Source organism: Marmota marmota, unplaced genomic scaffold (genome assembly GCF_001458135.2).
Source record: "Marmota marmota marmota unplaced genomic scaffold, marMar, whole genome shotgun sequence".
Lineage (NCBI taxonomy): Eukaryota > Metazoa > Chordata > Mammalia > Rodentia > Sciuridae > Marmota > Marmota marmota.
In genome coordinates this window covers 1107173-1132105 of record NW_025999963.1, presented here as the reverse complement: position 1 = coordinate 1132105, position 24933 = coordinate 1107173, and the positions used below count along the sequence as shown (strand labels likewise).

General features: G+C 32.8%; 1 protein-coding gene and 1 non-coding gene across 2 annotated transcripts in view; both read left to right on the top strand.

Annotated features, from left to right (window-relative positions):
* Positions 1-24933, top strand: part of Cdh18 (cadherin 18) — a 672909-nt gene that overhangs the window by 147908 nt on the left and 500068 nt on the right. The gene's annotated exons all lie outside the window — the stretch shown is intronic.
* LOC125616843 lies at positions 22526-22631 on the top strand. Its single transcript, XR_007347613.1, has one exon. It is a non-coding gene; the product is annotated as a U6 spliceosomal RNA (small nuclear RNA).

The following is a 24933-nucleotide window of genomic DNA, read 5'->3' as shown; positions in this document are numbered from 1 at the left end:
CCAGACTCATTCAAAACCAGATTTAAAAAAAAAGAAAGAAAGGAAGAAAAAAATACAAGGAACATACCAGAAATGCAACACATACAATTAATACTATTATTACATAACAGAGTGGTGATTATCTTCTCACTGTAATCATATCAAACATTTTCTTTTTTTTTCTTTTTTTGCACAAAAACTAAGCCTTTTTATAATGCTGCATTTCTCAGGCTAGGTTTATGATACTCTAAATCATGTGTAAATAGTTTGAATGCATTAGGAAAGAAGGCATTAATTCATATGACTGGTTCCTTCTTCAGCAATTAATGTACTGACATATACTAAAGTTGCAAGTAATAAAATGAACACAGATTTATACCTTGCTCTTCATTTTTTACCGTATTTCAATACTTTTAAAGAACATAATTAAGTAAAAATTGAATAAAATTGAAGAATTTATCAGTGATGATTGGAAAACATAAATTTATGTGGAATTCCTTTCAATAATAGTGAAAACTAAATTATTAAACTGTGAACTCCTGATGGTCTATTGTGCTGAAAAAGTTTTCTTAAAATATAGGTTGAGATCACTTAATACTTTTTGAAAGGGACCTTAAAACAAAGCCTCACTAATTATTATTTTTTGATAATCAGTGCAATAGTTTTTAAAGCTTAACAAAATAATATAGTACTGCAAAGTGTTCAAACACTATCAGAGATTTAATAGAATACTTAGGAAACAGCTTAAATTCAATTAGAACTGTATGTGGAAACAGGACTTCTCACATCTGTAAGGTTGACAGTAAATATTTATTTTCTGAGTGATACTTGCTAATACTCTGTTTCCTAATTGCTTTTCAGTATTGAGTAGCAAACTCAAAATCCATTTGAAGGGATTGCACTTTCCAAACTTTAACAATAGACTATCTAAAAGCAAACATTTGCTCAGTTGAGTGCTACAGTTCTATTTTAAATTGCTTTGAATTTAGGTTAATAAGACTGCAAACCTTTGCTGCTGACATGAGTTCCAGTTAACTGCACAACTTAAAAGCATAATACTCCTCTCACCACTTACGGATTTCATAACTATCTCTGGACTCTAGTGTTTCCTCCTTTTGTATTTAATACTAAAAATAGTGCCAAGTTCAAAAATTGAATTTAGGTATATTTTGCACTCACTGTTTATAATGTTCATTGTAAAAAAAAACATATTTTAATGAATTATTTCCTTTAAGGATTTATAAAAGGTCATCAGATAATTTTTACCACAAAATCTACCACATAATAGCACTTGTAGATAAACCTACTGCCATTTTTTGTTTCCTTATTTTATCCTAATTGGGTCTAATTCTGACCACCTTCTACTTTATTCTTGTTTTTGAACTTTGTCTTTCTATTGGATTATTCTCATTAACATGTAGACATGTTGTCACAGCTACTGTTTCCAAACACTCCAGTGTTTCTAAAAACTCCTCCAGCTACTGCTCTATTTACCACCTTTTTCTTGGGGGACGGTCCTCTGGAAGTTTTGGCTCTTCTTGTGCTCTATACCTTTTCCTCTTCCTTTTATTTTTAACAACAATAACAAAAATGTCTATCATGAGTTATTCCCCAGAAATGTACTAAAATTGCTCTTGAAAAGCTCAACGAAACCCAACAGCGAGTTCTTCATCTTGACCTTTTTTGACATAACATTCAGTTCTCGATTGTGTCTGTGTCTGTGTGTGTATAAATGTTTTGGCTTAGGCCCAGTGATATTCTCTCCCCACAATTCTAAATCACTGAATCTCCTTTGTAAATTCTCTTCAAATCCAGTGTTATGTATATTTTGTTTCCAAATACATGATTATATTTCGCTGACCCAAATTTCTCCCTTAATTACCAACTCATACACCCTCCACTCAGAGGTCAGAATGAACACATCCGTTAACCCAGGTTTTTGAGTGATCAAGCCCTTTGGGCATCTTCCCCAGCATCTCTTTTCTCAGTCAGTGTGGTAGTTTGCAGCTCTGTTCTTCCAGTTGCCCAAGCTGCAATATGTGGTGGCATCATGGACTTCATTAATTCTTTCATCCCTCGTAACAATCTCTTAAGTTCCATGGGCCCTATCTTCAAAATTCTTACAAACTTCTTACTATGTACCCAGCTATATCCCAAGTTCAAGTTAGCATAATTCCTACTCTGAACATTTCTGGTAGTATTCTAATGATCCTACATTTTTAAATCTCTCTCCTTAATGGTCTATTATACACAGTAGCCAGAGTCAGTTCTTTATAATCAAAATAAAGGCATATTTCTTTTGTATTGTCTGAATCTGTTTCAGTTGTTTTAACAAATACTGTATTTGGCTTATAAACAAAAGAAAAATATTTCTTGAAATTTTGAATGCTGAGAAACCTCAGACAAGGCAGTGGCAGATTTGACATTGGGTAAGACCTGCTCTCTGGCTTCAATTTTCCTTTAACTTATTAAAGTTTTCTCTGTTTTATTAATGACTCACATTTTTAATCTTCCTGGCTTAATTGATCTTTCTCACCTTGATTTTTATGGGTCTCTGATTAAATATATAGCATATATTAGCTATATACCCATGTCTTGTACATCTATCTACCTTATACTAGAAAATGAGCTATTTGTTATTGTATACTATATAGTTTATTATCTGTTATCTCAATTAAGAAATAGTAATGTTTGTGATTTTTTCCTCATGAAAAAGTATAACAAAGGGAATGATAGGCCACATGAATGGAGAGCTTCATAATTACCAATGCTGCATTTTTGGAGTAGAGATATTGAATATTCTTAGATTATTCATGCAATTGTGTTGAGACATATCTGTAGGTTGGATTAGTTGGGAACTAACTGAATGTTCTCTCTAAAGATATGCTATGTACTAAGAGAAACCATTAATATTATTAGAACAAATAAAAAACTCTTAATTTAAAGAAAGTATTCTAGATGGATATGAAAACAATAAAGTCCATATCTTATGCAGCTGCCAAACTAAAAATGTTTTTTTTTACTATTTTTGCATGATTTTAGCTCCTTTTAAGTATACTGTGACTATATCTTAGAAACAGTGATGATATGACCTCCCTACCATTACCACTGTACCACTTGAATCTGAAATTTATGAGATCACAAATGCAAATGTGTGGTCTACCCTAGAAACCATTCATTTTTGTATTTCTTACTTCTATTCTTTTTCATGAAACTTGAAAACAGCACAAGGATTGTGTACTGTGACTTAAAGAGTGCAGAAACGCTGAACAACCAAAAATGATCACAGCCAGCAATAGAGTGTCCTGACTGATCAACATAGACTTGGTTACTTCTTTGTATTTCAGAAAAAAGAAACCCATTTCATTTGTGTCCTCTTAAAATGTCTCTAAAGTAGTTTCACATTGGTATTAATTGCACAGTTGATAAATTGGATACGAATGAATATAATCTAGAAAAGCAATATTGAAAACGAATGGTAGACAAATATTTCTAGTGAATGAGGAGGGTAATTCTGAAAGAAAAAATTTTGACAGTCCTCCCAGTTAGGATCTTGGGTAGCCACTAAACATTATGGTGCAGGAATGAACTGGAATAAACTTTTCAAGAAGAGTGAGAAAATATTAAAATTTTACTTATCTCACATTTGAGGAGTGGGTACTGGGGATTGAACTCAGGGACACTCGACCACTGAGCCACATCCCCAGCCCTATCTTGTATTTTATTTAGAGACAGGGTCTCACTGAGTTCCTTGTGCCTTGCTTTTGCTGAAGTTGGCTTTGAACTCATGTTTCCCCTGACTCTGTCTCTTGAGCCACTAGGATTACAGGCATGCATCACTGCACCTGGCCGTATCTTACATTTTTAATAAAACACTGTTTTATACATATAGTGGGGGAATTATCTATAGCATAATAACCCATCACAATCCACTCGTGATCTTGGGAGGGCAGAATGAGGAGTACAAGGAAAGAGTAGAGAGGAAATTGGGATATTCTGAAATGACATAGTGTGTGGAATCAGAAGACAGGGCTTAAAGTCTGGCTCTAACTACTGACATAACTAACTAATTTCCCTTTTCTAAAATATAGTTTCCTCTCCTATTAAATGGATGTAATGCTTCCCATTTCTGAGTGATTTTTATTTGGATAAATGATATAAAGCATCAATGATAGTAAGAGCCTCATGATGGCTAGCAGAGAGAAAGTATTGGGTGAATTGATGGTGTTCTTGTGATCCTTGTTATTTGGACACTTAACAAAAAACTTCAAATTCCATTTATCTATATAATAAAGATGATTTTATCTAAATTGAAGATTATGAGGTATTAGAACTGAGTTAAATAACACAAACATTTCACAATTGAATTAACTATTAATGCATATTTAAACTTCATGAATCTAATGCATTCATTGATATCAGAGCAACATTTTCAAACCAATCACTTGGGTCAAGGACCTGAGATATCCATACATCAAAGAGATCCTGCTCCATTACCTGTCTTCCCAGAAAGGATTTCTAGCCATTAGCCAAAGAAAACTGGGAGAGTTTTAAATGATTATTTCTGAAATTCTGTAATTTATAACTGCACAAACTGTATTTGTTATGATTGCATAACATTTACAGTAACCAAAAACTTAATCTAAAAAAAAAATCTTCCATATAAAAATGACATAGAGTCCATCAACACAGAACTGAATATGTACTCTAAGATACAGCATCAGATCCACTTTCATGGCAGGGCTTTTATCCATGAGCCAAATATTTCAGAATTATGGACTAAAAGTGTTCCAGCCATCAATTCTAGCCAAACAGAAGGACAGACATTTAGTTAGAGGCATAACACCCTATCACTGAGGACACCTGCCACTTATCAAACATACTATGAGTACATTAGGGAAAAAACAAAACAATAAGAAACAAACAAACAAACCCCACTTTGTACAGGAATTTGTCTCCCGCTTTAAGGGAATGCAGAAAATGTAACCTGTGTGGAAAGAGAGAGAGAGAGAGAGAGAGAGAGAGAGAGAGAGAGAGAGATTGAGAAATGAAGGAAGTAATAACAAAAAATGAGAAAAGAGAGAATGAGAATTAGATAGAAAGAGGGAGAGATAAAATGGAAAAATAATATAAGGAGACATCAGGCAATCTTATAATCTGCACCACACATACTTTCCCATAAGTAAATAAACCTGTCTAGCAAATAATTTTCCTAAACTTATAAAATATGCCAACATTTGGTGAGTTCAGCCAGTTAGATTAGGTAGACTGATGTGCAGGGAGGGGGGAGGGAGGGAGGAGAGGATGTGGGGATAGGAAAGATGATAGAGTGAAACAGACATTATTGCAAACATGTATATCTATGTGACTGCATGACCAATATGATTCTACAACATCTATACTCAGAAAAATGAGAAATTGTATCCCATCAATATGTGTATATCAAAGTGCATAAATGCATTATACTGTCATGTATAACTAATAAAAATAAATTTAAAAACTAATTTCAAAAACATTTGACCCCAAATTACACTTACTTTCTACAAAAACATCTAGGAGGAAAAATGGCATTGCATAGTATGGAGGTACTGAGATAGAATTAAAACTTCAGTGTATTCTCATTGCATCCTAAGAGCTTCCAAGAAAGGGGTAACAAAACATCTCCACCAGACCACGATGCCAAGAAGAAAGTCGTATGCTTGGAAAGGTTTAAGAAATGAACACAAAGCCTAAGTAATTTATTTCTCTTTCATTAAATTGATATTCTCAATTCTGTTTTTGCACAGTTAGCATAAGATAACTGAATACATGAGTGAAAAATAAAGAATTTTTAGTCATATTTGGAATAACTATATGAAGCAAACAGTACATATAACTATGCATATATGTCTACATATCATGAAAATAAATCTTAGCCAAAGAACCTTATTTTATACTCATAGTAATTTATGTCAATCTTCCTAAAATTTCAAACATTTCCTATGGGCATGAATCATATCCTCATTACTTATGCATCCTCATCACACCTGGAATAGTGATTTGTCTTTAATGGACACTTAATTTGTTTTTCAAAAGTAGTGAGATAGAATCTTAGGACACAAAAATTACCTCTAAAATTAAATGATGGTAAAAGGAGTCAGTCAACAAATACTCATTTGCAACTACATTTACTAACTAATAATACTTATTAGGTGTGGCGAATAATTCTACAAGTCACTTCTTTAACATCTAACTGGCATTTATCCAAACTCAGCACCACTGAAGGAATATAATGTTCTCATGTGTGTCAAATGTAGATGAAATAACTTCAGAGAACAAAATAGGTCTTATCCTTTTACTTCCAATGTTAATTATGCTTTTTAGAAACTTTTCTAAATACTTTTATAAAATTAAATAATGTGCATGCGTATCTAAACTAAATCATTGTGAATTAAAATATCATTTACCAAACTAGATGAGATAAAGGGACATCAGCTTTCTATTTTATGTCCTCCTCTAAAATTCTACCATGTGGATTTCTATTTCCAGGCCTCAGAATTCAAGAGACTGCCATTCACAGTTAAACTGATTCATGAGGCAATGGACTTTTGAAGACTGGCCTGGGAACACTGCCTATTATCATGTAGCCACTATGGAGATATTAATTTCTAAGTTCTACACATCCAATTACAAATGACATTTTGTAATACCTTAAGGAGAGTGCCTTGGGAGGTGGTACAGTTAGTATACTGCACAGAGGTGCCTTTGGAAAGCATGAACAATGATGCAAATTCAGCTCCCATTCAGGTCCCCATGTTCTATGTCCTGCTGTGGGGTCTCAGCAGCAGGAGGAAGAGGAGTTAATGTTCCATTCCTTGAAATAAAAGACCTTTTGAGCAATATTCATAAAGGCAAAGAAATGAAAGATCGTGTATAATGGATCCAGAAGTATTCAAGGTGAAGGTTATTAGGAAAGAAGACAGAAGGAAGATCTCATCTTTCATGATAAAGAGCAGTCATAGACTATAGCAGTTTTAAATTAGCATGGGAGGACTTTGCCCTCTTAGGGGTATCTGAATGTGTGTAGAGGCATTACTGATTGTCATGATGAACTGGCTGTACTGGTATCAAATGGGAAGGGGCCAGAGGTGCTGCTAAATATCTCAGGGAAACATTCCACATTAAATAATTACCAATCCAAAAATCAGTGGTACTGAGGTTGAGAAACCATAACTATGTGGACAATACAGTTGTTCACAAGAGAGTGAATTTATAAATGGCAGCTTACAGAATGCAGGTTGGCACTCAAATCAAATTTTGTCTGATGGATTACTTCTCCTGTGGAACATTTTATTAACTATAGTTATTGTTTCATACTATTAAATAAATGACTATTTACTGATGCTTTCCTATAGAAGAAAAAAATATTTTTGCTATTGCAAATGTTTCTTTTTGTGTTACTAAAAGGTTACAGATTTTAACTGATATGAAGTGGAAACTGTTTAGTGAACAGCTGAAGTTCAAAATATGGAAATCAAAGGATGCTATCCAGGGATTTCCAGTGTTGATTATATAAACAGAATAAATGTTGAAGGATTTATGTGCCAAATAAATCTGATCTGTTCAATTCCAAGTTTTATTTGGGCCTATTAAGAGGGTACTCCTTATCCCATATCATTAAGCAAAAACTGTTAGGCTTGGCTGGAAGAAGCAACATTTTACTTTAGAATAGAAAGTACGAGAGGACCTGTGTGCCTTGAACTCTGGCTGACACTGCTCACAGCTTCACTCATATGTAACTGCAGGTGGTATGCTCATAAATGTGCATTCAAGCCATCTCAAAGTATCTGCATTTGTAATTTCATGAAGCATAATGTATTTCTTGCTGTTTAAATAGGAAAGGTATATGGTATTGGAGCATTTTAATCTTTAGTTCTAAATAATATGAATGATCTGTTACCAAATGTTATATTGCTTACTTAGTTATATCCAACAGAATTATTATTCAATTTCTTTTCATCAGCAAAATGCTGTTTAATGTACAGGCATAGCAACTCCTGGCTCAGCAGAAAGAATAAGACAGCATTATTAGCAGTTAAAAAACGTTTTCCATTTAGGACAAATAGTAAATTTCCCCAAATTGTTAAAAGTGCCTTTAGATAGTTAAAAAAAAAAGTAACAAGTTCATCATTGGCAATATCTACCCATCACTCTCATAGTCTTGGTTTATTCATTCCCATATCAACATTGTCTACAATGTTTCATCGCACAAGCCAGTTGAAATTTTTTCAAAAAGGAAAAGAAAGCCACTTCCCAAAGTGTTTAGCTATTAACAAAGAAAGAAAGAAAGAAAGAAAAATAAAAAAGAAACAGACATTTTAGAATGATTCCTTTGATTGAGAAGATAAATATGGTATGAGGAGTTGATCAATGTGACATGGTCCACATTTAAAATAAAGGCTTCTAAATTCTTGTTCTGGTTTGCAAATTAAGTTTTTATTTTGGGGGCTCAGAAATTTTACAAATACAAAAATAACACTGAGAATAATAATAACAACTAAGCCACATAGAACTGAAGCTTTTTATTTTGTCCTGATGATGTGTCATGCAATAATCACTCAATTATATATTGAAATATTGTTATATTAGATACTACAAAACATTCAAGTCAGAGTGAAAAACACTGAAAGGTTTATATACTCTTTATTTAAAGTAGAGAGAAAATAATTTGAAACTCCAAATTCTAGAATTGAATTGCTAAGTTTCATAGGCCAATTTTCCCATTTCAATGCTATGACCCTTCACATCCTGATTAACTTCTACATACCTAATTAAAACACAACAACAGCAGCACATTGGTCTGTCTTTTGTTAAATGATAAGTTAAATGATATGATGGATATATAACAGTAGTCCAGATGCCTTACATAGTATTTGATGAGTCCATGAGAAGGCTGAATCAAGGTAAATAGGATGGTATCATGCTATTCATACTTTAAAAGATCCCTAAATAGCAACTGCCCCAAATGCTCTCATTGAAGACTTATCTCTTTTTTGTTGGTATCCCAAGAAAGAAGAATAGCAATTTCCTGGACTGGCCTCTAACAAGGAAGTTATCCCTGTGTGTGATGACATATTTCATGAGACTCTCACCTGGAATTCCATGCAGGAAACACAAACTACAATTCCTAAATTTTGTGTTCATTGGATCTGGAAATAACCTTTCTCATTATGCTTTTTAAATATTGGAAGACCAAGTTCACATCTATCCTGAAGTCTCCCTTAGTTTTGAATTAAGCATCTCTAGTTCCGTCTTCATTAAAAAAAAGAAAAATGCTTCACTTCTTGCTTTCTTTCCACTACAAAGCCCTCTTTGGACCAAGTATTGTATTTGTTCTCTTGGAAATACAATGGGGGTTCTTCTTTTCCCTCAGCTCTGGGACTCTTAAGATTTCAACATAATGTCAACTTAGTTCTTGTTTTCATTTTCTTTAATAAACTTTATTATTTATTATCTACTTGTTTAGCTAAGACACATATTCCCATTGATCCTGATTATGCAAGATATCAGGAGAAACATTAAAGCAAACTATCTTATATTCACATTTATGAATCATCCAAAAACAATGGGTCATACATTAAAAGTTCAAGTCTAGTCATTTAAAATCTTTGAACATGACAGCAGCCTCCAAGACAGAGTTTTGGTTTCTACTGCGTCACTCCCTTCTTTTCTTTCATCATCTTCTTCTCTTCTTTAAAAGCTTTCATCTTTAAATATACGAAGGTATATTATCTGTCAGGCTAAATAATCTTCCTGTATCATCATAGTGAATTCTCACAAGTCAATGGGCAAGACAGTTACAGTTCTTTCATTGTGCAGATGAAGAGGCTGATGCATAGAGAAGGTGTCAGTTCCAAGTCCCAGGCTGTTTGACACTGAAGCCCATGCACTTATGGGAGGTGGGGGGCAGCTATGGATAAGCAACCTTTGGGAATACCCTTTGTAAACATTCAAACATCTAACTTATTGCAGTTTTTGTCTACATTTCTCTACTAAACTCATAATGATTGTAGAAAAGTCTTTATCAATTGCCCTAATAACTTTCTAATATACTATTTTGAAGGCCAAATTAATTTCTATCCCTCAAAACATAACAAAAACTAATGACAACCACAAGAAAAAAAACAAACATGTATTTTACCATCAACTCTGCTTGCATTAGTATAAAATAAAACTAGAAGAAATGTAAAAAACAGAAACTATAGGTACTAAGGCAAATTTTAAAAAGCTTTAGGCATACCTGAGTTGGTGTCCAGTTCTATCACCTTCAGTAAGTTATTTAATATCTCTGTGATGTTGCATCCTTTTTTAAAGAAAACTGTTCTGTGTGTTCCAAAATCTGTAACACTCCTGGCAGGATAGTACCTGGATTGTTATTAAAATAAGTAAAAAGATAGGTGAGGGGGCACACACCTGTAAACTCAACAACTTCCTGCTGAGACAGGAAGATCATGAGTTCAATGCCAGCCTCAACAAAAGTGAAACACTAAGCAAATCAATGAGACACTGTCTCTAAATAAAATACAAAATAGGGCTGGGATCTGTCTCAGTGGCTGAGTTCCCCTGAGTTCAATCCCTGGTGCCAAATAAATAAGTAGATAAATTAACAATAAAATCCATTATATAGTAGATTGCATGGTGAGGTGAGATATGTAGCAGACAGCATAGGATACCCTATGCAGTGTATATAGCATTGTGTGACTAACACTGCCTATCTAACATTGTGGCATGATGGGCTGACTTTACTAATAATCACAGAAGAGCCCAAGATGATGCAGGTTTGTCCTAGGTGTTCATTATATTGTTGAGTGGGAAGAAAGTTAAGGTCTATGATTAATCATGCAATGGATTGTATAGCTTAAATGTGGAAGCAATCAGTGCACTTACATTCATTGGCCATTTAAAGCACATTTACATGCCCTAGACACAGTCCCTGTAAAAGAGTGTCAGTCAGGGTTCTCCAGAGAAATAGAACAAATGCAGAGGAAGAAGAAGAGGGAGAGTGAGAATTTATGTATATTTGCTTGTGATATAACATTTTATGTATTTAAAATTTGTTTAGCTTTACTATAATAAGTTTTATGAGACATGTGTTCACACTAATGGAGCCTGGGAAGTCCAGACCTAAAAGAGCCAATAGTGTAGTTTCAATCGGAATCAAAGGGTGAAACATCAAGAGAGGTGATAGTTTCAATTCCAGTCCGAGTCTGGTGCCAAAGATAGAAGACTGACATCACAATACAATAAAAATTAAACCGGGAAAACACAAACAAACAAACTCCCTTTTTTGACACAGTTTTTTATTCTATTTAGAGTCTCAGTGCATCCAACGAGGCCCACCTACATTGGAGAGGGCAGTTTGTTTTTCTCAGTTCACCAATTTAAACGTTAACCTCTTTCAGAAATATCCTCAAATATACACCCTGAAATAATGTTCAATCACAAGTCTAGATATACCCTGACCCCATCAAGTGAACACATAAAATTAATCATCAGAAACTGTGCCTCCACAAAACACTGCACGTTTAGAAGAGAAGTGGTTATTCACAGAAAAGTAAGCCAGATTACACAATAACTTTAAATAAGCACAGGATAAAAAAAATAAAAGTATGAGAGCAAATTTTTTCCATTGTTTATATAAGAGTAATCTTCCCTTCATTTGGCAAATAGGAAAGTGCTTGGTGGAGAATGAATCTTGGGTCCTTCTGTTTTAGTCTCATGGTAGAAAAGTGAAAGCTCCATCAATTTCTCATTTTCTTGTGCAGTCGCAACTCTTTCCCCTACGCACTCCATATTCCCAGCCACATATGTGTCTAACGCACTTAGAAGTGATGGCACACAGCTGCTTCCATTGCCATCTGTTTCATTGTAAGTCATTCCTTTCAATTTTCTGTAATTTTTGAGAATTCTGTCATTCTTCTATGAGATTCCTTTTACAGTGTGCTACTTCAGGATCAGAGAATTTTAAAAGAAATATACATAAAATTTATGCTATGTTTATATGTACATATTCTCTATAATATCTAATCATCATGGAAAGTTTGGAATTACACAGAAAATATCTGACTTTCATTCATTAAAAAAAAAAACATCCGTATAAAGCAAGACAGCCTACTTGATTATATTTCAATTGTATAATCAATATTAATGTTAAAGGACTACATTAGCTGTTGTGTGTGCTAAATATATTTGTGTACATTGTTTGCCAAAACATGACAGGATATAAAGTATCTGGTTGCCAATGGAAACAGACCTATTATGTCTTTCTGATATTATATTTGGTTCCACAATGCCAAGATAAGGGTTTAACTTTTCAAATTGGACAGGGAAAAGAAACACTGCATACACATTAGACATAAATAATTCTAGAAACTAAGTGTTAGAGCCATATGCATTCAGAGGGTGGAACATTAAGACTGTGGATTTCAGCTAGTCTGCTTGCTTCCTGGTGAGACATACATTCCATCTAATTTGGTCTGTTTTGCAGTGGTCTGAATATTTTGGTACAGCTGATCATGGTTGTTGTGCTTCCGTCTGTTTGATAAAAGGCACTCTGATCCTTTAGAACTTTCAATATTCTCTGATTTTTAGTTTTATTTTTTATGACAATGAGGGTTTAGAAATTACCTACTAAGCCTCATTAATTTGGTAGAAAGGAAAACATTTCTTGAGGAGACTAATGACATTATTTTTCTTTTCAATACTGTAATTCTAACTGAAGTGACAAGATATCTCATTGTGATTTTGATTTTCAATTCTTTGATGGCTAATTATGCTGAACATTTTTCTATAAATTCATTGGACATTTGTATTTGTTACAAGAAGTGTCTACTCAATGTACTATAAGTCCATTTTTAATTGTATTGTTTGAGGATTTTTTTGTTGTTGTTATTGAGTTTTTTGAGTTCCTCATGGAGTTCACATATTAAGAGTAAAAGGAACTCTTATATACTGTTAGTAGGAATATTAATTAGTATAGCTATTATGGAGAATAGGATGGGAGGTACACAAAATAATTTAAAAAAATCTGACATAATATTCTGCTATCTCACTTCTGAATTTATATCCAAAAGAAACAAAATCAGCATAAAGGGACAAAAACATCCCCAGTTTTACCACTGCACAACTCTTATTTGCTAAGAGATGCAATCAACCTAGACCCTCATCAATGAGTGTGTGACTGCATAAAGAAAATGTGGTACATATAAAAAAATGGAATGTTATTCAGGCATTAGAAAGTAGTGATAACATGCCAATTGTGTTAAAATATTAAGGAAAACAAATCAGACATATAAAGAAAAATAACAGGTACCCTCTCATATGTGGAAGCTAGAAGCAGTATATCTGAAGGTAGAATAGTAATTACTAGAGACAAGGGAGGATGGGGGAAGGGAGTTGATGGAGGCAAGATAATAGGCACCAAATCTCAGTAGAGAGAACTTCTAGTGTTCTACAGCACAGGGTGTTTATTATAGTTCATACTGACATGAATTTTATGAATACATTGAAGAGAAGATAAAAAGCATCATATCAAGAGCAACGATAAGGAGATGTAAACATTAGTTACCATGATTAGACCAGTGCACAATATGTGAATGTATTAAAATATCACACCACTCCCCATAAGTGTGAATAATTATTACATGCTAGTCCAATTTAAAAAAAATGTTTAAGAAGATAGAGGTGCTAAGTACATATATTGGATCATTAAACACTGTATATGTGTATCAAATTATCACATTGCATTCCCATAAATTTTTTAAACAAAACTTTTAAGAGGAGAAAGGTGTTGTTCCTTGTCACTACTGGAAGTATCCTTAATTGCTTCTGGTTTCCGAACTCTTAGTGAACATGCATTGCACACAAAATGAAGGAAAAATTAGCACTGCAATGACATTTTGTTTTCCAAGGTCTTATGTAAGGAGAATACTATGGAAGAAAGTTGTCCATTTCCCTCTCCCTCCCTATCTCTAAAATTTAGTACTTTGAGATCTAAACTTTATTTACTTTGAGATTTTTTATGTCCTATTTTATTTTGTAGATTTCAGTGTATTGATTACACAAAATTAAGACAATGAAGGATGATTTATAGTTCTCTGTACCTCACAGATTTGCTACTAGATTCTAATTCGATCCCAAACAAATAAAGTCCCTTTACTCATGTGTTAAAGGAAAAGGTGTTTGTATTAGACATTTAAATCTTACTTTTAACATTTGAATTTCAGGATTTGTTTTTCTGTGAAATGAGTGAAATTACTCTCCAGAGAAAGAAACTGGGCTCAAGAATCCTTTGTCAAGTTTAGGAGTATGTATTACTTCAAAGGTATGCTAGCCTCATCATTGTTTGCTGGAAATTATATGACTTCAAACAGTCCAAATCATTCAAATATTTAGTACAGGGCCTGAGACATATATTTATAGACAATAAGTCAGCCAAGTAATAAGACTGTCGATACACATATTGCCTTTGATTTTTTGTTTGTTTGTTTGTTTTGTTTTTTCTTGAAAAACAGAGTAGCTTAGGCACAAGAATCTTGGATTCCTTCCAATGATAGAGTCATTAACTGCCTTTCCAATTAATGAAAAAACAGGAGCATGGAGATCAACAGGGGTGAAATTAAGGTCTCGATTTATAAGGTACAAGTGAAGTAGTTATGCAATTCCCCAGTGCACTCAGGAGTTTCGTGTGTCATTGGGGAATCCTGTCCCTTTGTTACCTGTCACTTCTGATGTACTTTGTAATTAACAGTAATATATGTTCAGTATATGTGATGTAGTACCCAGGACTTTGTGATTACATTAGTCCTTTCTGAAGATTATCAGTATACTGATATTTTAAACCATTTAATTTTTCTAAGTCTTCCTTTAGTGGCTAACATAGGTAAGGAATCCTTGGTCTTTCTAGTTATTTTCATCATAGTGATATATCTGTAACAATCATTCTGTTAAATAAATAAAGACTAGAGTAACTCACAAAATTCTATATTATTTATTCTATAAATTTCCTTTGAACAAACTCAAATCAGTGCATACACACATAGCAATCATAATCTCACTAAGGTCACTCATGACTTCCTTGTACTTCTGTGACTCTTAAAGCAGGTAAATGAAATGCATAGGCCCCCATGTCCTCTAAGTAATCAACCATATTTGTATATAATTTTGATTTGATTATGTTGAAAGGGGAAAGTGGAGTTTGGAGAATTTTTCTTAGTTTGGATAAAAATCAAATGTGCATGATTTGACTGAAATTAAAAAAAAAAAGACAACAAGAAAAAATAAAAAGAGCTAAATGGACCTACTCTCAATTCTGAAATTGTTTATATAATTGTCAATATTTTTCAATGCAAAGGAATTCATTCTGACACAGAAAATATTATATTAGTTTAGATCCATCTTTTAACAAAATTTGCACAATCATTTTATAATGTTACTATTCCATGTGTTATGAAGGGATAGCTCACCTATACACTTTCTATTTGTACAGGATATTTTATATGATCTGTCATCTAATTTTTACTATGCAATTTGCACTGGGGTGTGAATAATTATCATCATCTCTTCTATTGGCCAATCAAACATCAGTTTGCCCGCATTCCTTAAGTTGCTAATCGATATTCATTAAGTACAAATGTTTCTGTAAATCATAACTCAGGAACTCAGATGTAAGCATGCGTGTTTTTATCTATCTATCTATCTATTTATTTTTGAGTAGCAGTCAAAAGCCCCTCTCTTACAACAGAACATGACCAATTATTGTTGCATCTTATCTTACCGATACCAATATAAATGGCTTTCTGTTGATCCTGGAACAAATATTTACTGGTACTTACTACCAAAACTTATAGCAATTTGATATGCAATTGGTTAATTAATCAAGTGTGAGATCATAAGGACTTTCATGAAAATCTCAATGATTTGAAGGCATTTGTGTTTATGTGTTTCCACGATGATAGGCTTAGAATAAACATTATATATGGAATTTAGATGTTATGTTCAATAAATAAATACGGTACACACTGAAATGTCTTCTTTATCACTCTTTTCAAGAGCATAGTAGCTGATAGCCTTCAGCTACTTATTAGAAGGTTATTCACATCTTTTGAGCTAGAATCTAACTCTTCTTGTGGCTCTCATTCCATGACACAGCAAGGTAGTATAGAGTTCTAGACATTTCTACTTAACATAGAACATCCTTCATAGCCAGTGTTGATCTAGAGCCCCATATTTGACTAAAAGAAATTTTGAACCAAAACTTCATCATGACCCCTATTAGAGTAAGGGCATATGACATTAGGGAATAAATGGAGTTCCTACAAAACTTTTTTTAAAAAATGAGTATTTTAAATAAAACAGTGTATATATATTTTCACTTGTATAACATACTACTATAAAAAATAAATTTTAAACAATAAAATCATTTGTTTTAATTTCATTCAAGTACTCACACATACAATAACATAAAGATGTATGATTTGGCTTTCGTTGCTATTTTGTTTAAATACTTCTTATACCCAGTGATTAAAAACACAAATAAACGTTTAAATAGAACATAAAATATTATCTATATATGGAATTTTTTAAAAGGTCCAAACTAATCTGTTTTATGAATGAGTTACACAAATTTCTATCTTTAAAATTTAATATATGAAATATTTTAAAAGTAATACTGTTAGGCAGGATTCTAAATTGATCTCCCACCACAAATTTCCATCCATCCCAGTACTTGGCAATATGAAGATGGACTTTAAACCTGTGACTAGATGAATGAAGAAAAAGCCTTTGACAAAATTGAGCACCCATTTATATTTAAAACACTAGAGAAGCTAAGGACAGAAGGAATTTACCTAAACATCATGTAGACTATGTACAACAAAACCAAAGCCAACATCCTACAGAGTGAAAAAAAGTGAAAGCATTTCCTGTAAAATCAGGGATAAGAAAAAGATGTCCACGTTCACCACTCCTATCCAATATAGTTTGTGAAACTCTATTCAGAGTAATCAGACAAGAGAAGGAAATCAAAGGATACAAACACAAAAGGAATAACTCAAATTAACTCTGCTTACAGTTGACACAATCCTATCCTTAGAAGACTCCTAAAGCTCCACCAGAAAACTTCTAAAGCTGATACACAAATTCAGCAAAGTAGCAGGATGCAGGATCAACATCTAAAAATCAATAACTCTCATATACTCCACTATTGAATCTGCCAAGAAATAAATCAGGAAAACAATTCATTTCATAATAGCCTCAAAAGTATAAAATACTTGAGAATAAACCTAACTAAGCAGTGAAAGGCCACTACAATGACATTATAGAAAACTGAAGAAAGAAACTGAAGACCTTAGAAAAATGGGAAAACACCTGATTTTTGGATAAGCAAAAACAATATTATAAAAATGGTCATACGGAAAAAGATCCACATATTCAATGCAATGTCCATCAAAATACCAATGACCTTCTTCAGAGAATTAGTAAAAAAAATCATAAAAATTCATCCAGGAGAATGAATAGCCAAAGCAGAATAACCAAACAGAATAGCCTAAGCAGTCCTGATCAATAAGCTTACGTTGTATGACACAATGGACCAAAAGATAGGGAAGTAAGCCAGGTAGGCCTGAGCTAATTTCCTGAGCTCTTCTAATGCATACAGCTTTATTTAGCTGGTGACATAAAAAGAAGAAATAGATTTGAAGCATGTAATATTCAAAGTACTGTTGTTGCTGGCCAGAAGATGAAGAAAGCAATAGGGCAAAAATAACTACAGCCTCTGTGAGCTGAAAGGCCTCAGCTCTGGCCTTCAAGAATAATGAAACATGGTCCTAAAAGCACATGGGGCAAAGTTTGTTTCATATTTGCTTGTTGTTTGTTTCTAATTGACACATATTATACATATGTACTGGGTACAATGTGAATATTTTTATATGTGCCCATGTTGTGTAATAGTCAAATCAAGATATTTAGCAGGTCTCTCACCTCAAATATTTATCCTATGACAGGAACATTCACTATCCTCTCTAGCTACTTTGAAATATAGCTATTGTACAACAGCTCACCAGAACTTCGACCTCCTAAGTGTGACTTTGAATCCATTGACCAATCTGTCTATATCCCATCTCCTTTACCCTCCTGAGCCACAGATAATCTTTCTTCATTCCACTTCTCTGCATCCACTTTTTTAGATTACATATATGAGCAAGAACACATGGTATTTATTTTTATGCCCCTAGCTTATTTCACCTAGCATAATGACTTTCTGGTTAATCTACATTGTGTAAGTGACCCAATCTTTCCTTTTTTTAAAAAATGACTGATCAATATTTTATTGTGTATATACACCACATTTTCTTTATCCATTCATCAGTTACTTGGTGGTTAGATTGATTCCTTATCTTGGCTATTCTGAATAATTCTGCAGTAAACACAGTGGTGTAGACATTTATTCTAAATACTTGATTTCATTTCCAACTAAATTCTAACAACATTCAGAATAAACTTGGGGGCAAACTTTTCCCTAGAGCATCCAAATAAAAATTGAGAATAGTAAGCACCTTGATTTCTTCTTTGTGATATTTTGAGCAGAGAATTCAGTTTCTGTATTTACTTTTTTTTTCTACAGAACTGTGTTATTTTACAGCCCTAAGTTTGTAGTAATTTGTTACAAAGCAATAAAAACCAGTATTATTAGGTTTTTCATGTTCTGAAAATAATACAATTAAAATATGTACCTTTTTTGAATACTAAAATGATAAAACTTTAAAATTTGCTACTATATTTCATACAAAATATTTTTTTTAAAATTAGCCATTAATCATTTTCCAATAGTTAGGAAAGATAATCTCATAAACACAAGAAAAAATTCTTGTTTTAAGTAACCCACAAAGTAGAAGTTCAATCATTCTGTTGTACATGCTGAAATTCGAACATAACTTAAGTGAAAGAAAGACTTGCGAATAAAAAAGAAATTCTGGGAGTATGGCCAAGCATTTTACATGTTCTAACGGGAATGTCACCAAGGAAAAAGATATATATATATATATATATATATATATATATATATATATATATATATACACACACACACACACACTCATATATATACACACACATATATAAATACTATATATTATATATACTATATGTATGTATATTCATATAGCCAACTCTTTTAGTGACAATTGACATGTTTAACAGTTCAGGTTTGAAATTCCAATACACAGTCTTCAAACAGTTTAATTCAGGGTAATGTTTGAATAAAATATATATTTTTTTAATTTTTGGTCCAAACGATGATTTTTGATAGACTGAAATGGAAATGTAGGAATTCTTTATTTTACTGAAAACTGATAGATTTTTTCCCCAAATCATCCTGGAATAAAGAAAAAAAAAGTCTATATTTAGTATTGCTTAAGAATTAGACTATCTGTTTGGTATAAAAGGACACATAATTTGCTCTTTAGTGAATACTTACAAGACCATTCAAATGTTCTAAATTTAAATATTTTGGATGCTTTCAAATTGATCAGGAAATTTTAGATACCTATCTCAGGAAGTCAATGAAACTATATTATTTGTTACATACATCTATGCCATATTAGCTCAATTATATTTAAAAATAGTAGAAAGAAGTACATGGAATTAGGGTCATCTTTAATAACTTTCATCTTATTTCACCTAGTATAATGCTTCTGTGGAATAAACTAAATTATTTGCCATTTTCTTAATGATGAAGGACTTATTTTTCAGAAATAAAAGGTAGATGTATTTTCATTTCTGAGTCTTAAATTATATATTTTAATTTATTAGTATATTATTCTTAATTTTATTATAATGTAAATTTTGCATTATACTGTATAAACAGTTTATACATTTTTAGATATCTGCTTGTATGCAAAAATTAAGAAGTTGAAGAAATATAGCTACAGTGTTTCAAAATAATCAGACAAGTAATCACTATGCTTCTAAGTCAGTATTAACTAATTATGAAAATAATTCATAAAATTTTTTCTACATTTTAACAATAAGAGCAAAGACCATCAGTATTATTCAAATCTTTCCTAAACAGAAAAAAAATTACTTATGCTAGTTTACATATTCCCTAATATATACTGACCCTACCTTGAGGGAATCTCCTCTGGTGGCTTTTCTTTCAAGACTACAGCAAAAAAATTAGAAGTACATTTTTAAGTTGTAGATGTCAAGTGACAGTCTCAGATGGGAAGGTAGCCAAGCTCCATGATGAGTCAAGCTGCAGCCCCAGCACTTACCACAAAGGTCACCAGCGAGAGCTTCTTCACCTCACAGAGCTGCCTTTTGTAGGAGTACACATCCCCTGCCGCATTTGTGCTGCAAGGATTCAGTTAACTAATGCAGGCAAAGCATCTTACACTGCACCATATGTGAAACAGATTCCCAGTAAATGCTCAGTTGTGTCCCTTTTCCATTGAAATTTTGATGATTATTATTGCTGTGTATTTTACACATACAATCATTTATCAAAATTAGTAAATATATCAGTCTATATATGCATCGACTTATGTCTTATTAAAACTTATTCTTTATGTTGTAGTATAAATTAACCTAAAATTGTATTATGCATATTATGTGAACATCAGGAACCTGTTTGGTCTATCCAAACATATATTTTAATCATTCATAAAAATTTTAGAGTCATTTACTTATAAAAGCCATGTGAAATAATTAGCATTAGTTTCATTGAAGTTAATTTTGTTGATTCTGGTATTAAGATCTAAATTATACTATTTAAAGCTATATTTTAGGTAAAACTTTCTGTCTATTTTCAACAGATTATGATAACCTTATTTCTAATGTTGATCTCCCGTATATGGCCAAGTGTGGTTAAACATATAGTTGATTTTGACCCAAATATGGCTGTCTCTCAGAAGAACTCTAAGACAAAAAATAAAAATATTTATATTTTGATACATGGTAGAAAATTAAAATTAATATGCTTATATTCATAGACACATAAAATGAATATCAGTATATGGATCTTTTTTGCTCAATAAGCAATAGTGAACTAAAGAAAGCTTGCAGGCTTGGCACATGTATATTCTTTCTGAAACTCACAGAAATTCAATGAGAAACATTGTATGCTTTTTTCTCATTTCAGAAAACTAAGCCTTAGAAACTGTAAGCAATTCATCAATGGCCATAGAGCAACTTATTGGCAAATTTCTGAAGAGACCATGAATCTGATCTGCCTGACCGCAAATCCTTTTATATAATCCCATTAAGCAATTTTCTTCAATGTTTTCTCCTGTGACTAAGATGTTCTTTATATGTATCTTCCAGGTCAAATTGCTAACATGAACCAAAAAATAATAAGTTACTTAAGAAAAAGTAATGTACACGTGTATTTAATTTGTGGAAAAATTATATAAGAAACATGTTTAGAATACATATTTTTACTACCTTTCATGGGTGATATAATTTAAAAGTAAGATTTATATTGGGCTTGTGAATTGGCATATATTTGTAAAAACATATTTCCAAGCAGAAGATTTTACGTAGGAAAAGGGACTGTGAGCTGAATGGATAACAAGGTAGGAGTCTGTGAAGAAAGGTGTGATACAAAAAAATTTGCTGGGTGGCTGGCCTCAAAAGCACACTTGAACATTATAATTTCAGATGTGCCCTAACAATGGGGAAAGCCTGAACTGATTAAAGGAAAATGAGACCGAGGACAAGAAAGCTGATTAAGAGAAAATTACAGCAGTTAAAAGTGACCTCGGCCTTCACCAGATATTATTCCATTGAAAGGAAAAGAAATCATATTTGGGCAACAAAATTTGGTCAAATTTGTCCAAAGACTGAAATAAAACATTGATTTCCCTTTGCTAATTAAGCAAATGATTCAACTATCATCATTTTCACACCCACTAGTTTGAAAGTATATGAATCTATTTTACATGTTTCATATCAAGAGTTACTAAATGGAAATGTGACCAATTAAGTACAAAAAGAGAATTGAGAAGTTGAAAATATTCTGACATGTATTATTTGACATTTTTCTTAGGCTTCTCCTTTTATTCTGGGGAAAAAAATCATAGGCTTCACATTAATTCATATGACTTTTTTAGATTTATGAAAAATCTGCTATTCTCCATAGGTTAAGACAAAGCCTCTGACCCTTAGAAGCTCATAGACAAGTGGGAAAGAATATCAAAGACGAATATTTTTACAGCCTGATAAGGTGTGTAGTTTTAGGAAAGAGGCAGAATTCTTCATGCAGTAAAGAGGAACTGTCCATCATGGCCTCTGAGTGGAAAAGAAGATTTTCAAAACAAAATCCTTTTTAGCTACATCCCGTTAGATACAAACTGAACAGAGGATACCAATGAGCTATTCCAGGTAGAAGGAATAGAATATACAAAGGCATTAAAAATATACATGGCCCTAGGAAGTTATTGTAGTTCAGAGTCACTGGAGTGTCATAGGGGATATTGTTGGTTGAAAAATTGTCATATTGAAGACCATGTGAGTGCTCTCTTGGGCAGCACATATACTAAAATTTGAATGTTTCGGAGAAAATTAGCATGCCTCCTGCACAAGGATGATATACACATTCATGAAGCTTCCATATTTCTGAAATATTCATGAAGAAAAAAAAAGGATTGGTAGGAGGGGAGGAGGGACAGAATAAGGGAAGAACAGTAAAATGAATCTGACCTAATATTCCTATGTAAATGTAGGGATATACCAGACTGAAACTGACCATCATGAGTATCCACAAGGGATTAATTTTTAAAAATCTGATATTAAATAGCAGAAAGAACAGTACAATAGAGAGAAGGGAAGAGGCAGTAGGAGGCAAGGAAGGAAAAGCCAATTACTAGGGACTGAATTTGAGGAAAGTATATTCCATGCTTGTATAACTATGTCAACATTAATTCTAAAGTTGTGTGTGACTAAAAATAACCAATAAAAAAGACCATGTGGATCAAATAGCAATATAGCTACATCTTCAGCCATCCACCAGCAGGTTCTCTTCAGTACTCAAATCCACTGTAAGACATAGGATGTGAACCTAAAGTACTCCTTGCTGACTTCATAACATGCCTTCAACCTCATCGTTTTGCAGTACATGCCTCAAGCTACCCACAGGAAAATCTTGTATTTATCTCTTTGTTCACAATTCTTCAGTGTTTCCCCACTATTCATTCAATACAATCTAAACTCTTGAATGCAACAATTGAGAATTTTCCTCATCTGATATCAGTTTATCATGTCAAGACATAAATTCAAACTTGTAGTGATATTAATGAACATACCATTTTGCCGCAGTCCAGCTGCAGCAAAATAACCGGAGGGTGACGAGCAACTTGTGTACATTGATACAGCAGGAGTGGGAGCCGTTTATTGTAGGACAGGAGAGGTATTTATACATTACACACAGCTTATCTTAATTAACATAAACTAGATACAGCAGCCAACCAATAAGGAATCTCCAGCACTCCTGCTGTATCAATGTACACAAGTTGCTTGTCACCCTCCGGTTATTTTGCTGCACCATTTGATGACTTATTCATTCTTGTATATGTTTTAAATCTTTGTATCTTTACACACTTTGAACATGCTTTCATTACTCCTGGTTACAGAACAAACAGGCCTTTACATTTTCATATTTAAAAAATTTCTTCGATGTCACTCTTCATGTATTCCTCACTTCTGCATTTCTTAATATCACTTTGTGTTCAGATCCCATGAAACATTTTACACAACAATTTACCAACGCAGATTGTTTTGCCGACTATTTATTTCACATATCACTCTACCACAATAAAGCATAAATTCTTTGAAAGCAGGGAATAATCTCTAGAATAGAAGTCTAGAATAATACAAAGCAAAACTGAACTCTAAAGAAAGTTTTTAGGCAAACAAATTATTATATAAAGAAATACCAATGAGGAAATTTGAATTTGAGATTTTTGAACAATGATTAATTGAGACATTTTGGCAGAAGAATAGTTGATTCATGGTGAGATTAGAATTTTACAAATATGATTTTGGTTGCAATATAGACTGAAATTGTGGATTTGTTTGTTCAACACTCATTCCAACAAGCAGCCTTCCTTGTTCTGCCTTGGCTGGAAACCTAATCCCTGCATTTCCCAAACTCTATTGCAGCCTGAGTTCCAGATGGAATTTAAGTTTCTCTAATGAGTGCACTAACAGGAGGCTTTGCAGAATTGAGTTGGTTATGGAGAGAGGCAGAGCAATTTGTTGCTTGGATTAGCTCATAGGCAGCATGATTCTGGATGGAGCTGCTGTGGGGGTTATGGGCTTCTGCAGTGGCCCATCTCTGCAGTGAAGTTCCCTCTATTGCTCAGCTCCACTGTAGATTGTGTGAGCAAAATGCACCACTTAACAAACCCCTTTCCTTTTAACCTATGGAAAAATTATGTGAAACAAATTTACTGTATTATAAAATTTTGGAATCCTTTATGTTTTATTCTTAATTTTATTATCTCTCAAAAAATTTTCTTCAGAAGTTGCTTAAATTTTTATAACTCTCTCCCATGTTAATAATACATTATTGTTGTTGTTATATGTTATTATATAACATTATTTTAAGGAAAGTGTGTGGAAGTGTCATAATAACTAACTCATTATTTTATTGATGTGAGTCTTATTCAAATATTGGGGGAGCTGTGGCTGTGGCTGAGCAATAGAGCACTTACCTTGCTTATGTGAGGCACTGAGTTCAATCCTCAGCACCACGTAAAAATAAATAAACAAAATAAAGGTATTGTGTCCATCTACAATTTTATATATATAAAATTAGGGGAGAATTTCTTTTTGTATCTTTTGCATGATTTTTCCAAACCTTGCAGTATATATATATATATATATATATACATATATATATATATATATATATATATATAT